This window comes from Balaenoptera borealis (assembly GCF_965194805.1).
Source record: "Balaenoptera borealis genome assembly, chromosome: 18".
NCBI classification, from domain to species: Eukaryota; Metazoa; Chordata; class Mammalia; order Artiodactyla; family Balaenopteridae; genus Balaenoptera; species Balaenoptera borealis.
Window position 1 is genome coordinate 46,596,112 of NC_138877.1, and position 14,201 is coordinate 46,610,312.

At 38.1% G+C, this 14,201-nt stretch overlaps 1 protein-coding gene across 5 annotated transcripts in view; it reads left to right on the forward strand.

The window, feature by feature from the left end:
* PIBF1 (progesterone immunomodulatory binding factor 1) overlaps nt 1-14,201 on the forward strand; it is a 220,880-nt gene that overhangs the window by 50,617 nt on the left and 156,062 nt on the right. The gene's annotated exons all lie outside the window — the stretch shown is intronic.

Sequence of the window (14,201 nt, forward strand, 5' to 3'; positions counted from 1 at the left end):
TTTTTTTAAGCCAGGTATTATCACTGCCTTAGCTTGAGTCCTCATAATCTCTTTTTTATTTATTTATTTATTTATTTATTTATTTATTTATTTATTTATTTTGGCTGTGTTGTGTCTTCGTTTCTGTGCGAGGGCTTCCTCTAGCTGAGGCAAGCAGGGGCCACTCTTCATCGCGGTGCACGGGCCTCTCACTATCGCGGCCTCTCGTTGCGGAGCACAGGCTCCAGACGCGCAGGCTCAGCAGTTGTGGCTCACGGGCCCAGTTGCTCCGCGGCATGTGGGATCTTCCCAGACCAGGGCTCAAACCCGTGTCCCCTGCATTAGCAGGCAGACTCTCAACCACTGCACCACCAGGGAAGCCCAGAAAATTTTAATTTTATTATTGCTTATTTTATTATTATTTATGAGGTAACATTGATTTATAACATTATGAGTTTCATGTGTACAGCATTGTATTTCTACTTCTGTATACCCTACAACATGCTCACCACCAAAACTTTATTTTTCATCTGTAATCATACAGTTAATCACCTTTACCCATTTTGCCTTCCCCTTCCCCTTCCCACCACCACTCTGTATCTATGTGTTTGTTTGGTTTGGTTTGGTTTGTTCATTATTTTGTTTTTATTTATTTATTTATCAGTTTTTAATATTCCACATATGAGTTAGATCTTACAATATTTGTCTTCCTCCATCTAACATATTTTGCTTAGCATAATACCCTCAAGGTCCATCCGTGTTGTCACACATGGCAAGATTTCATCTTTCTTTATTGCTGAGTAGTATTCCACTGTTTGTGTGTGTGTGTGTGTGTGTGATATATATATGCCACACCTTCTTTATCCATTCATCTGTTGATAGGCTTAGATTGTTTCCATATCTTGGCTATTGTAAATAATGCCACAGTGAACATGGGGGTGTGGACATCTTTTCAGATTAGTGTTTTCTTGTTCTTGGACTATATACTCAAAAGTGGGGTAGCTGGATCATATGGTAGTTCTATTCTTTATTCTTTGAGGAATCTCCATACTGTCTTATAGTGGCTGCACCAATTTACATTCCCACCAGCAGTGTATAAAGGTTCCCTTTTCTCTAGATCCTCTTCAACACATGTTAATTCTTGCCTTTTTGTTAATAGCCATTCTGTCAGATAAAGGTGATAGCTCATTGTGGTTTTGATATGCGTTCACCTGTTAACTGGTGATTTTGAACATCTTTTCATGTGCCTGTTGGGCATCTGTATGTCTTCTTTAAAAAATGTCTATTAATCTCCTCTGCCCATTTTTTAATCGGGTCGCTTTTGTTGTTGAGTTGTATGAGTTCTTTATGTATTTTGGATATTAACCCCTTATTGCATATATCATTTACAAACATCTTCTCTCATTCAGTAGGGTCATTGTTGTGTTATTGATGGTTTCCTTTGCTGTGTAGAAGCTTTTTAATTTGGTGTAATTCATTTGTTTCTTTTTGCCTTTGTTTCCCTTGCCTGAGAAGACATATCTAGAAAAATATTGCTAAAATTGATGTCAAAGAGCATACTGCCTATGTTTTTTTCTAAGAGTTTTATGGTTTCAGGTCTTACGTTCAAGTCTTTAACACATTTTGAGTAAATTTTGTGTATGGTGTGAGATAGTGGTCTAGTTTCATTTTTTTGCATGTGGCTGTCCAGTTTTCCCAACACGATTTATTGGAGAGACTATCCTTTCTCCACTGTATGTTCTTTGCTCCTTTGTCGTAAATTAATTGTCCATATGTGTGGGTTTATTTCTGGGCTCTCTATTCTGTTCCATTGATCTATGTATCTCTTTCTCTGCCAGTACCATGCTGTTTTGATTACTGTCGCTTTATACTATAGTTTGAAACCAGGGAGTGTGATGCCTGCAGCTTTGTTCCTTTTTCTCACAATTGCTTTGGCTATTCATGGCGTTTTATGGTTCCATATAAATTTCAGAAAGTTTTGTTCTATTTCTGTGAAAAATATCTTGGGATTTTGATAGGGATTACATTGAACCTGTAGATTGCTTTAGGTAATAAGGACATTTTGACAATGTTAATTCTTTCAATCCATGAGCACAGAACATTTCTCCATTTATTTGTGTCTTTTTCAATTTCTTTCAACAAAAAGATCACATAGTTTATAACTAGAAATTTTTCTCTACTGTGCCCCAGATATAACTTCCCTCAGTTCTCAGGTAAGGCCCTGAGGCAAGAAGGGACCTTAAGGTGATGAAGCTTCTCCAGCTGTTTTCTATGTTTTCCCCAGGGTACTCTTACAAATATTATAATTTTCTTTATATACAATAAAAAATCTTGGGAAACATTTCCCTAATTATCATTCTCTAAGTGAATACCTTCATATTTTTAATTTAGATTTTCATATTTAAAAAATTTTGTATTGAAGTATAGTTGATTCACAATATTATATTAATTTCAGGTGTGTAGCATAGTGATTGGGTATTTTTATGGATTATACTCCATTTAAAATTATTACAAAATCATGGCTATAATTCCCTGTGCTGTACAATATGTCCTTATTGCTTACTTATTTTACACATAGTAGTTTGCGTCTTTTAATCCCACACCCCTATCTCACCCCTCCCCTAGATTTTCATATTTAGATAACATACTAACAATAGCTACTATTTATTGAGTATACGTAAATAGATGTATCACATATGTTATAGAGAGAATTAAATGGGACAGTTTATGAGGTTGTAGGTTTAGTATCCCCATTTTACAAATATGGAAGCTGAGACACTGAGAGGTTGTGATTTGTCTATGATCATAGACTTTTTAACTGGTGAAACTAGGTAGCTCTGACTTCGCAGTGTAATGCAGACTCCCATCGTACTGGGCAAGGCTATGAAAATTGACAAAAGATTTCTTATTGAAACTCTAATTTTGGACTTCCCTGGCGGCGCAGTGGTTAAGAATCTGCCTGCCAATGCAGGGGACACGGGTTAGAGCCCTGGTCCGGGAAGATCCCATGTGCTGCGGAGCAACTAAGCCCGTGTGCCACAACTACTGAAGCCCGCACGCCTAGAGCCCGTGCTCCACAACAAGAGAAGCCACCGCAATGAGAAGCCTGCGCACCGCAACAAAGAGTAGCCCCCGCTCACTGCAACTAGAGAAAACCCGCATGCAGCAACGAAGACCCAACACAGCCAAAAATAAATGAATAAAATAAATAAATTTATTAAAAAAAAAAAAGAAACTCTAATTTTAGTGGTAATGTTTTTAGAAAAGAAACTCGGTTTTTTAAGAGAGCTTGCAAACCCTGCTTCACACTTGAGGGCTGAGTGTGGATTATTAGAAATTTATAAAAGCAGTAAAAGCATTCGTAATTTTGAAAATTAGGGAAGAGACCTTTATTTTTCTATAAAATGGTATAATTTTTTGACAGGGTCTGCCTCTCAGACACTACTCTCCTGAGGCTCAGGCTCTGCACTAATAACTAGAGCCCATCCCCTCTTTGCTGTATAAGGACACACTCCAGAAATTCTCCCCTATGTCTCCTATATTGGCAGTTTTCCCCTCTCTGTCATGTATAAACATATTATTTCTCCTGTTTTTAAAAGCCTCTTTTATCTACACTTCCCCTCCAGCCACTGCCCCGTTTCTTTGCTGCCCTTTGTGACCAGATTCCTGCAGAGTTTAAATACTCATTCCTTACCCTCATTTTTACAAGTCCACTACCAAACTTTGCCCCCATACCAGTCCAACAAAGCTGTTCTTACCACAGCCCCCAGAGACCATGTTCCCAAAAGTCTAGCGGTCAGGTTCTCTTCTTACCTTACTTGACCACAGCGATACTGAATATAGTTGATCACTCTCTACTCCTGGAAACACACTCTTTAATGGCTTCCAGGATCCCACACTTTGACTGTTCCCCTTCCTCACTGGCTGTACCTCCTCACTGTCTTTACTGGTCTTTCCCGTCTCCTTGACGTCTTTTACAGCTGCCTCCGTGACACCTCCACTTGGTTATCTAATAAGCGTCTTAAATTTAACATGTCCAGATGCAAACTTCTGTCCCTCCAACCTTGCTCTGCCTCAGTCTGACCCAGTGCAATTAAGGACAACTCTAGTCTTCTTCTTGCTCAGGCCAAAAACCTTGAGGTCATCTTCAACATCTTTTTCATATTCCATGTGTTATTCATTAGCAGATCCTTTTGATTGTGTCTTCAGAATTTATTGATCTTTTATCATCAATAAATACTACCTTGGTCCAAGTTTTCATTATCTCTTGCTCTGATTACTGCAAGAGCCACTTAAGTGGTCCCCCAGCTTCCTTCTGTGTTCCTGTTAAACAGTAGGTCAAATTGGATCACTCCTCTGCTCAGATAAAAAGGCACTCCATCTCACTCTGTCAAAGTTTAACTGATTAAAATGGCCTGTGATGCTACCTGATCTATGCCCAGCATCCCCACCCTCATTTTACTACTCTGTTCTACTCACTCGTTTAATCACACTGCCTCCTGTTGCTGTAACAGTTAGGTATGTTTCCCACCTCAGGTCCTTTGTATTCACAGTTCCCACAGCTTAACCACCACTTCTGGATACCCTGGAGCCCTGTCTCCTCTCTTTCTCCACATCTTCAGATGTCACCTGCTCTCTCCTATCTTTCTTGACCACCCTGTTTAAAATTGTGAAGGCACCCCACTCCTCCCACGCCTACTAGCCCACACCCGTTAGCCCGTTCTCCACTCCATTTTTCTCCAGAGCACTTAGGACCTACTGACATGCATTTGGTTTCTTTCCTACGAGAATGCAATCTCCACGTGAGTAGGGATTTTCCTCTGTTGTTCAGGGTTGGATTCCCAGGTACCAATGTCTGGTCTGTTGTAAGTGCTCAATAAATATTTGTTGAATGGAAGAATGAATTGCTCCTACTTTTGAGAAATCAGACTATTGGTTTAGATGAAATGAAAAGCTGCACAAAATTTATAATGAGAGGGATTTGATCAGAACCCAGCATGGTGACTGACATTTGTAGTCCCTCAATTAACCATCCACCAGAGTCACCTAGTTTCATTTTAATATATTACATTTTATTCCATCAGCTACTTCTTAAACCTCAACACATTAATGGATTGCAAAGTGTTTTCCATTTCGGTGCTTACATTTTTTTTATAATTTTAAAAAATCATTTATCTACTTTTGGCTGAAGTTTTCACATCTATAAAATGAAAACAAAAATCTGCTTGAGCACCAACTAAAGTAAAAGGATAGGAAAATGTAGCTTGTTCATTTAACAGTAATCTCAAAAAGTTTCCACTCTTAAAATGCATAACTTCCCCCAAGAAACTGTTACATAAACTTTCTACTTTGTTCTTTTTTTCAAGTCCTATTCATTCACTTTTCAACTATGTTAAATAAAGAAAAAATTATCAGTCATTGATTATATAATAACAGATAATCCACTTGGAATTCTTTTATTTCATGCATTCTTTTTTTTTTAATGTCTTAATTGGAGTATAATTGCTTTACAATGGTTTGTTAGTTTCTGCTTTATAACAAAATGAATCAGTTATATATATACATATGTTCCCATATCTCTTCCCTCTTGCATCTCCCTCCCTCCCACCCTCCCCATCCCACCCCTCTAGGTGGTCACAAAGCACCAAGCTGATCTCCCTGTGCTATGCGGCTGCTTCCCACTAGCTATCTATTTTACATTTGGTAGTGTATATATGTCCATGACACTCTCTCACCCTGTCACATCTCACCCCACCCCCTCCCCATATCCTCAAGTCCATTCTCTAGTAGGTCTGTGTCTTTATTCTTCCCCTCTTGCCACTAGGTTCTTCATGGCCTTTTTTTTTTTTTTTTTTCTTTAGATTCCGTATATATGTGTTAGCATACTGTATTTGTTTTTCTCTTTCTGACTTACTTCGCTCTGTATGACAGACTCTAACTCCATCCACCTCATTACAAATACCTCCATTTCATTTCTTTTTATGGCTGAGTAATATTCCATTGTATATATGTGCCACATCTTCTTTATCCATTCATCTGTCGATGGACACTTAGGTTGCTTCCATGTCCTGGCTATTGTAAATAGAGCTGCAGTGAACATTGTGGTACATGACTCTTTTTTTTTTTTTTTTTTTATAAATTTATTTATTTATTTATTTATTTTTGGCTATGTTGGGTCTTAGTTTCTGTGCGAGGGCTTTATCCAGTTGCAGCGAGCGGGGGCCACTCTTCATCGCGGTGCGCGGGCCTCTCATTATCGCGGCCTCTCTCGTTGCGGAGCACAGGCTCCAGACGCGCAGGCTCAGTAGTTGTGGCTCACGGGCCCAGTCGCTCCGCGGCATGTGGGATCTTCCCAGACCAGGGCTCAAACCCGTGTCCCCTGCACTGGCAGGCGGATTCTCAACCACTGCGCCACCAGGGAAGCCCCCATGACTCTTTTTGAATTATGGTTTTCTCAGGGTATATGCCCAGTAGTGGGATTGCTGGGTCGTATGGTAGTTTTATTTTTCGTTTTTTGAGGAACCTCCATACTGTTCTCCATAGTGGCTGAATCAATTTACATTCCCACCAACAGTGCAAGAGGGTTCCCTTTTCTCCACACCCTCTCCAGCATTTATTGTTTGTAGATTTTTTGATGATGGCCATTCTGACCGGTGTGAGATGATATCTCATTGTAGTTTTGATTTGCATTTCTCTAATGATTAATGATGTTGAGCATTCTTTCATGTGTCTCTTGGCAATCTGTATATCTTCTTTGGAGAAATGTCTATTTAGGTCTTCTGCCCATTTTTGGATTGGGTTGTTTGTTTTTTTGATATTGAGCTGCATGAGCTGCTTGTAAATTTTGGAGATTAATCCTCTGTCAGTTGCTTCATTTGCAAATATTTTCTCCCATTCTGAGGGTTGTCTTTTCATCTTGTTTATGGTTTCCTTTGCTGTGCAAAAATTTTTAAGTTTCATTAGGTCCCATTTTTTATTTTTGTTTTTATTTCCATTTCTCTAGGAGCTGGGTCAAAAAGGATCTTGCTGTGGTTTATGTCATAGAGTGTTCTTCCTATGTTTTCCTCTAAGAGTTTTATAGTGTCTGGCCTTACATTTAGGTCTTTAATTCATTTTGAGTTTATTTTTGTGTATGGTGTTAGGGAGTGTTCCTAATTTCATACTTTTACATGTACCTGTCCAGTTTTCCCAGCACCACTTATTGAAGAGGCTGTCTTTTCTCCACTGTATATTCTTGCCTCCTTTATCAAAGATAAGGTGACCATATGTGCATGGGTTTATCTCTGGGCTTTCTCTCCTGTTCCATTGATCTATATTTCTGTTTTTGTGCCAGTACTATACTGTCTTGATTCCTCTAGCTTTGTAGTATAGTCTGAAGTCAGGGAGCCTGATTCCTCCAGCTCCGTTTTCTCTCTCAAGATTGCTTTGGCTATTCGGGGTCTTTTGCGTTTCCATACAAATTCTGAAATTTTTTGTTCTAGTTCTGTGAAAAATGCCATTGGTAGTTTGATAGGGATTGCATTGAATCTGTAGATTGCTTTGGGTAGTAGAGTCATTTTCACAATGTTGATTCTTCCAATCCAAGAACATGGTATATCTCTCCATCTATTTGTATCATCTTTAATTTCTTTCATCAGTGTCTTATAATTTTCTGCATACAGGTCTTTTGTCTCCTTAGGTAGGTTTATTCCTAGATATTTTATTCTTTTTGTTGCAGTGGTGAATGGGATTGTTTCCTTAATTTCTCTTTCTGATCTTTCATTGTTAGTGTATAGGAATGCTAGAGATTTCTGTGCATTAATTTTGTATCCTGCAACTTTACCAAATTCATTGATTAGCTCTAGTAGTTTTCTGGTGGCATCTTTAGGATTCTCTATGTATAGTATCATGTCATCTGCAGTGACAGTTTTACGTCTTCTTTTCCATTTTGGATTCCTTTTATTTCTTTTTCTTCTCTGATTGCCATGGCTAGGACGTCCAAAACTATGTTGAATAATAGTGGTGACAGTGGACATCCTTGTCTTGTTTCTGATCTTAGAGGAAATGGTTTCAGTTCTTCACCATTGAGAATGATGTTTGCTGTGGGTTTGTCGTATATGGCCTTTACTATGTTGAGGTAGGTTCCCTCTATGCCCACTTTCTGGAGGGTTTTTATCATAAATGGTGTTGAATTTTGTCAAAAGCTTTTTCTGCATGTATTGAGATGATCATATGGTTTTTATTCTTCAATTTGTTAATATGGTGTATCACATTGATTGATTTGCATATATTGAAGAATCCTTGCATCCCTGGGATAAATCCTGCTTGATCATGGTGTATGATCCTTTTAATGTGTTGCTGGATTCTGTTTGCTAGTATTTTGTTGAGGGTTTTTGCATCTGTATTCGTCAGTGATATTGGTCTGTAATTTTCTTTTTTTGTAGTATCTTTGTCTGGTTTTGGTCTCAGGGTGATGGTGGTCTCATAGAATGAGTTTGGGAGTGTTCCTTCCTCTGCAGTTTTTTGGAAGAGTTTGAGAAAGATGGGTGTTAGCTCTTCTCTAAATGTTTGATAGAATTTGCCTGTGAAGCCATCTGGTCCTGGGCTTTTGTCATGCCATCTTAAAATCAAATGCAAATGGGCAGTTTTATGTTTTGTCCAGGAAGAAGAATCTGAAGGTAGAAGAGATTAATTCAGATGCTTTTCCTATAAATAAGCTTGTCATATAAACAGCCTGTTTCAGTCCCTTTTTGTTCCAACTGGAAAAAATATGTTCACTTTTATTGACCAAAAATATTTTTACATGGAGGCAGAAGGAGGAGAATGGGTTGCTTAGTTGTGCTTGCTAAGCTCTGCTGACAACCCTGTTTCTTTCACTGTTTATCCTTGGTAAATTTCAAGTTCTGAGGCATTTGTGATGTTTATTCAGGCTAACACATGCTCTTGGCATTGCCAAATTCTGATTTGTTCCTGTTAGAATTTTAAGGGTTCCTGAAGTTTTTCTCATTCTTCTCACATTTTCCTTACCACTTTTCAAGGATGTATTTTGATTTGACCTATTGGTACTATGAAACTGGTCTTCTAGTAGTAAGAAAATATATTCCTTCCTGTACAGAAGTCTGATGATATTGTATGTTTTGTACTGAGGTTTTCAGTAAAATCCTTTTATTGGAGAAATAGTCAAGAACTTAACTCTTTAAGTTTCTTGTTTGAATGTGATAATTTAAGTGATATCTCCCAGTTGTTTTTCCACAAAAGTGCTGGTTTATGCCTATTTCTGTAGCATAATTATTAATAGCACCCCTTTCACTCTAAGGAGTGCCTAAGTTAAAAAAATACATTATTTGAACACTAGTGATAATACTGGGAAACTCACTTTTCTTTTGCATTTTACATAGGATTGATAAGGTTTCTTTTCCTTTTTCTGCCATCTTTCCTCTCAATCCACCTCCCACACACAAATATAGGATGGATGGGGAGAGAGAAATACGTGTTATCGAGATGGAGTTAGTAAGAAACAACATGAAAGTATTATGAAAAACATCTTGGGAATCAAATGTTAGCTTTCTAAAAAGCATTTCTAGGGATGAGATATTTGAATTTTTATATTTTAAAACATTTGTTGTAATGTTGGCCAACTCCCAGCATCTTTCTCTGTTATGATTACGTTTGATTATATACTCAGTTTGAACTTCTATTTTTTTATTTTTTATTTTTTTTAACATCTTTATTGGAGCATAATTGCTTTATAATGGTGTGTTAGTTTCTGCTTTATAACAAAGTGAATCAGTTATATATATACATATGTTCCCATATCTCCTCCCTCTTGCATCTCCCTCCCTCCCACCCTCCCCATCCCACCCCTCTAGGTGGTCACAAAGCACCGAGCTGATCTCCCTGTGCTATGCGGCTGCTTCCCACTAGCTATCTATTTTACGTTTGGTAGTGTATATATGTCCATGACACTCTCTCACTTTGTCACAGCTTACCCTTCCCCCTCCCCATATCCTCAAGTCCATTCTCTAGTAGGTCTGTGTCTTTATTCCCGTCTTGCCCCTAGGTTCTTCATGACCTGTTTTTTTTTTTTTTTTTGGATTCCATATATATGTGTTAGCATACAGTATTTGTTTTTCTCTTTCTGACTTACTTCGCTCTGTATGACAGACTCTAGGTCCATCCGCCTCACTACAAATAACTCAATTTCGTTTCTTTTCATGGCTGAGTAATATTCCATTGTATATATGTGCCACATCTTCTTTATCCATTCATCTGTTGATGGACACTTAGTTTGCTTCCATGTTCTGGCTATTGTAAACAGAGCTGCAATGAACATTTTGGTACATGACTCTTTTTGAATTATGGTTTTCTCAGGGTATATGCCCAGTAGTGGTATTGCTGGGTCGTAGGGTAGTTCTATTTTTCGTTTTTTAAGGAACCTCCATACTGTTCTCCATAGTGGCTGTATCAATTTACATTCCCACCAACAGTGCAAGAGGGTTCCCTTTTCTCCACAGCCTCTCCAGCATTTATTGTTTGTAGATTTTTTGATGATGGCCAAGTTTGGACTTTTAAAACTTTAGCTCCATTAGCTTGTTCATGCTGTCAATTTTTCAAGTTTGTCTTTTGGAGAACATTTGAATTCCTGCTATTTGTTCTGTAATTGTATTTCTGTTACATTTTCTAATGCATTTAACATTTTTAAATGGATAGTTTATTAGTTATATGGCAGTTCTGGTTTTATCTGTGACAGGAATCAATCCATCTGGTGTTTTATCAAACCAGTGTGAGTTTGAAAGAGCATGGGCCATAAAAACAGGTGTATAATATATTCACAATTCTTCCAAGAACTGTTTTTGATTTAACATCTATTGTGTTAGGAGGTAATCATGTAATATAAATCTCATAATGACAGAATTTCCCAAAGAGAAGATTTCTGTGAAACAAGGGGACTCTTCAGAGAGGCAACCTATTATGATGGAGAGCATAGACTCTAGCACCATATGGTTTTGGTTCAAATTTGGGCTCCATAGTTTACTTGCCACGTGACTGTTGTAGGCAAATACTTAACTTCTCTGTGTTTCAGTCTTCTTCATAAAATGGAGATAGTGATACAACCTACGCTTTGTGGGGTTGTCATGAAGATTAAATGAGTTATTATATGGTCACTGCCTAGCAAAGTTCCTAGCACAGGGTGAGCACTCTGTGTTTGCTATTACTCTTATCGTCAGTGGAAGAATCGCTCAGTTTCTATTTCTCAAACTTAATTTGAAACATTAAAAGTCAATTCATAATATTAAAGGAAGTATTTCTAATCTTTATGTTAAAAGGAATTGTGCTGCTTCTTCTTGAAGTATGCAAGTTGTGGCAGGATGTGGAAGGCGTGGTACCTGATAAGAACGGTTTACAGGGAATCCCCCGGTGGCGCAGTGGCTAAGAATCCGCCTGCTAGCTCAGGGGACACGGGTTCGAGCCCTGGTCCAGGAAGATCCCACATGCTGCGGAGCAGCTAAGCCCGTGCGCTGCAACTACTGAGCCTGAGCTCTAGAGCCCGTGAGCCACAACTACTGAAGCCCGTGCTCCTCAACAAGAGAAGCCACTGCAATGAGAAGCCCGCGCACCTCAACGAAGACCCAACGCAGCCAAAAATAAACAAATAAATACATTTATTAAAAAAAAAAAAAAGAACAGTTTACACAGAAATCTTACCAGCAAACACCTATGAGAGGATCTACTGGTAGAAACTTCAGCTTCTAGCACTTTCTCCCATTCATTTCAGTTTTTCTCTTTTTGAATTACCTTTATTTATTGGTCCTTCAAGGCCCAACTTACATGTCTTCCCGTCATTCACTCATCTGTTCCTCCAGTTAAAAATAATCAACTCGTCTTCTTTGTGGCCATAGAATTTTGTTCATGCCTAAATATAGCACTAATTATAGTTAACCGGATGGTATAGATTGTAGCATGGTGAATGCACTGGTATCTTCTAATGACACCTCCTTTCATAAGCCCTAGTGTTTGTTTATTCTGGGTTGTATTTCTTTCTCTGTTTCTTCCTTTCTTTCTTCCCTCCCTCCCTCCCTCCTTTCTTTCTTTTTCTTCTTTCTTCCTTTCTTTCCTCCTTTCCCCCTTCCTTCCATCCTTCCTTTCTTTCTTTTCTTTCTTTCTCTTCTGGTTTTGAAATATAATTGACACACAGCACTGTATAGTTTCAGGTGTATAGCATAATCATTTGATTTACATACATCATGAAGTGATGACCACAAGAAGTTTAGTGACCATCCATCATCTCACAGAGGTACAAAATTAAAGAAATAGAAAAAAAATTTTTTGCCTCACGATGAGAACTTTTAAGATTTACTCTCTTAACACCTTTCATATGTAACGTACAACAGTGTTCATTGTTTTGATCATGTTGTACGTGACATCTCTAGTACTTATTTACCTTATAACTGGAAGTGTGTACCTTTTGACCCCCTTCATCCAATTCCCCCTCCCCCCATCCCCACCTCCGGTAACCACAAATCTGATCTTTTTTTCTGAGTTTGTTTGTTTGTTTGTTTGTTTCTGAGGTATAATGACCTACAATACTATGTTAGTTCCTGTTCCACAGCATAGTGATTCCATAGTTCTATACATTTCAAAATGATCACCATGGTAAGTCTAATTACCATATTTGCTTTTATTTCTGTTGCCCATTTTTGCAGTAAAGAAAATATATATAGCTAGGGACTGAAGCTTTTCCATCTGCCAGCTAAGCATTCATGATTAATTAGTACTGTAAATGTATCTACTTGGAATTTTGCAACTGAAATAACTTACAGAATAATAAGGCTATAGTATTTGAGAAATGAAAGTTGTGACCAATTTTGGATGGTTTACTGACTAAAATGTATAGATCCTCTAGGGATGAAAAATATATAAATGTTTAATATACTTTGAGAATTTCATTCTATCTATAAAATTAAAAATTTCATGTTTCAGTTAATTTGATAATAGTAGAATATTTCTGAAGGTCTTTGCAGTCAGGATGATACCAGAAAATAATGACTTGCTATTTTGTCATATCTACTTTAAAATGTACCTGCACTTAGATAATAGTGTACAAAAGTTATTTTCTTTTTAATAAGAGTTATCTGTACTCCAGTTTTTTTTAATTATTTTATTTCTGGCTCATAAGCTATTTTACTGATGAATCGCTATCGGCTGACATAGTCTAAGTTTTAAAATTGTTGTTAGCGTCACCGTACAAAAGATGACTTTGAGCACTGGCACAGCAAGTATGACCACTAAATAGTTCTATCTAATAGTTATTAGATAGATTTACTCAAACCGTGTGGATCTTCATGGCTCCCTACTGACATTCTCCATCAGTAATAAAAACCAAATTCTAATATCCAATCCAGTTCTTTCTGGGAGATGGGTTGATATGATATAAAAAAACACTCACATTGGAGTAAGACATAGCTGGGCTCAAATTATGGCTTTAACACTTAGGCTGTGTGACTTGGGCCTAGGGACTTAAGCCCTCTAAACTTCAGTTTATTCAGCTGTAAAGCAGCTTAGAAAGTATAACATCAAGGATTTGTAGGGATTAAGTGAGCACAATCATTTATGTTATACTCCAAATTTATTTATAACTCTGTTAGAGAAGAGGATTTTCAAAAAAAATTGACTCTCTGAAAGAAGAGTTACTGTTGGTATTTTTCTTTATTCAAACTTCCACTTTGATTAAACAAAAACAGGGGCTTCCCTGGTGGCGCAGTGGTTGAGAATCTGCCTGCTAATGCAGGGGACACGGGTTTGAGCCCTGGTCTGGGAAGATCCAACATGCCGCGGAGCAACTAGGCCCGTGAGCCACAATTACTGAGCCTGCGCGTCTGGAGCCTGTGCTCCGCAACAAGAGAGGCCGCGATAATGAGAGGCCCGCGCACCGCGATGAAGAGTGGCCCCCACCTGCCGCAACTAGAGAAAGCCCTCGCACAGAAACGAAGACCCAACACAGCCATAAATAAATAAATAAATAAATAAAATTTTTTAAAAACCAGACAAACAGGATTTGATCTTTGAGGGCCCGTATGTGTCTGTATCGCTCCTAATTACTCACTATTGTTACCTTCCACCTTTTGGACATTCCCCTTAAGTGTCACTCAATGTATCTTTCTGTCAATTTCAGTTCCTGCTGTCATCAGCACTGTAAATGGATGACTCACAGTCTGACCTCATACTTCCTTGAGCCCTGCATG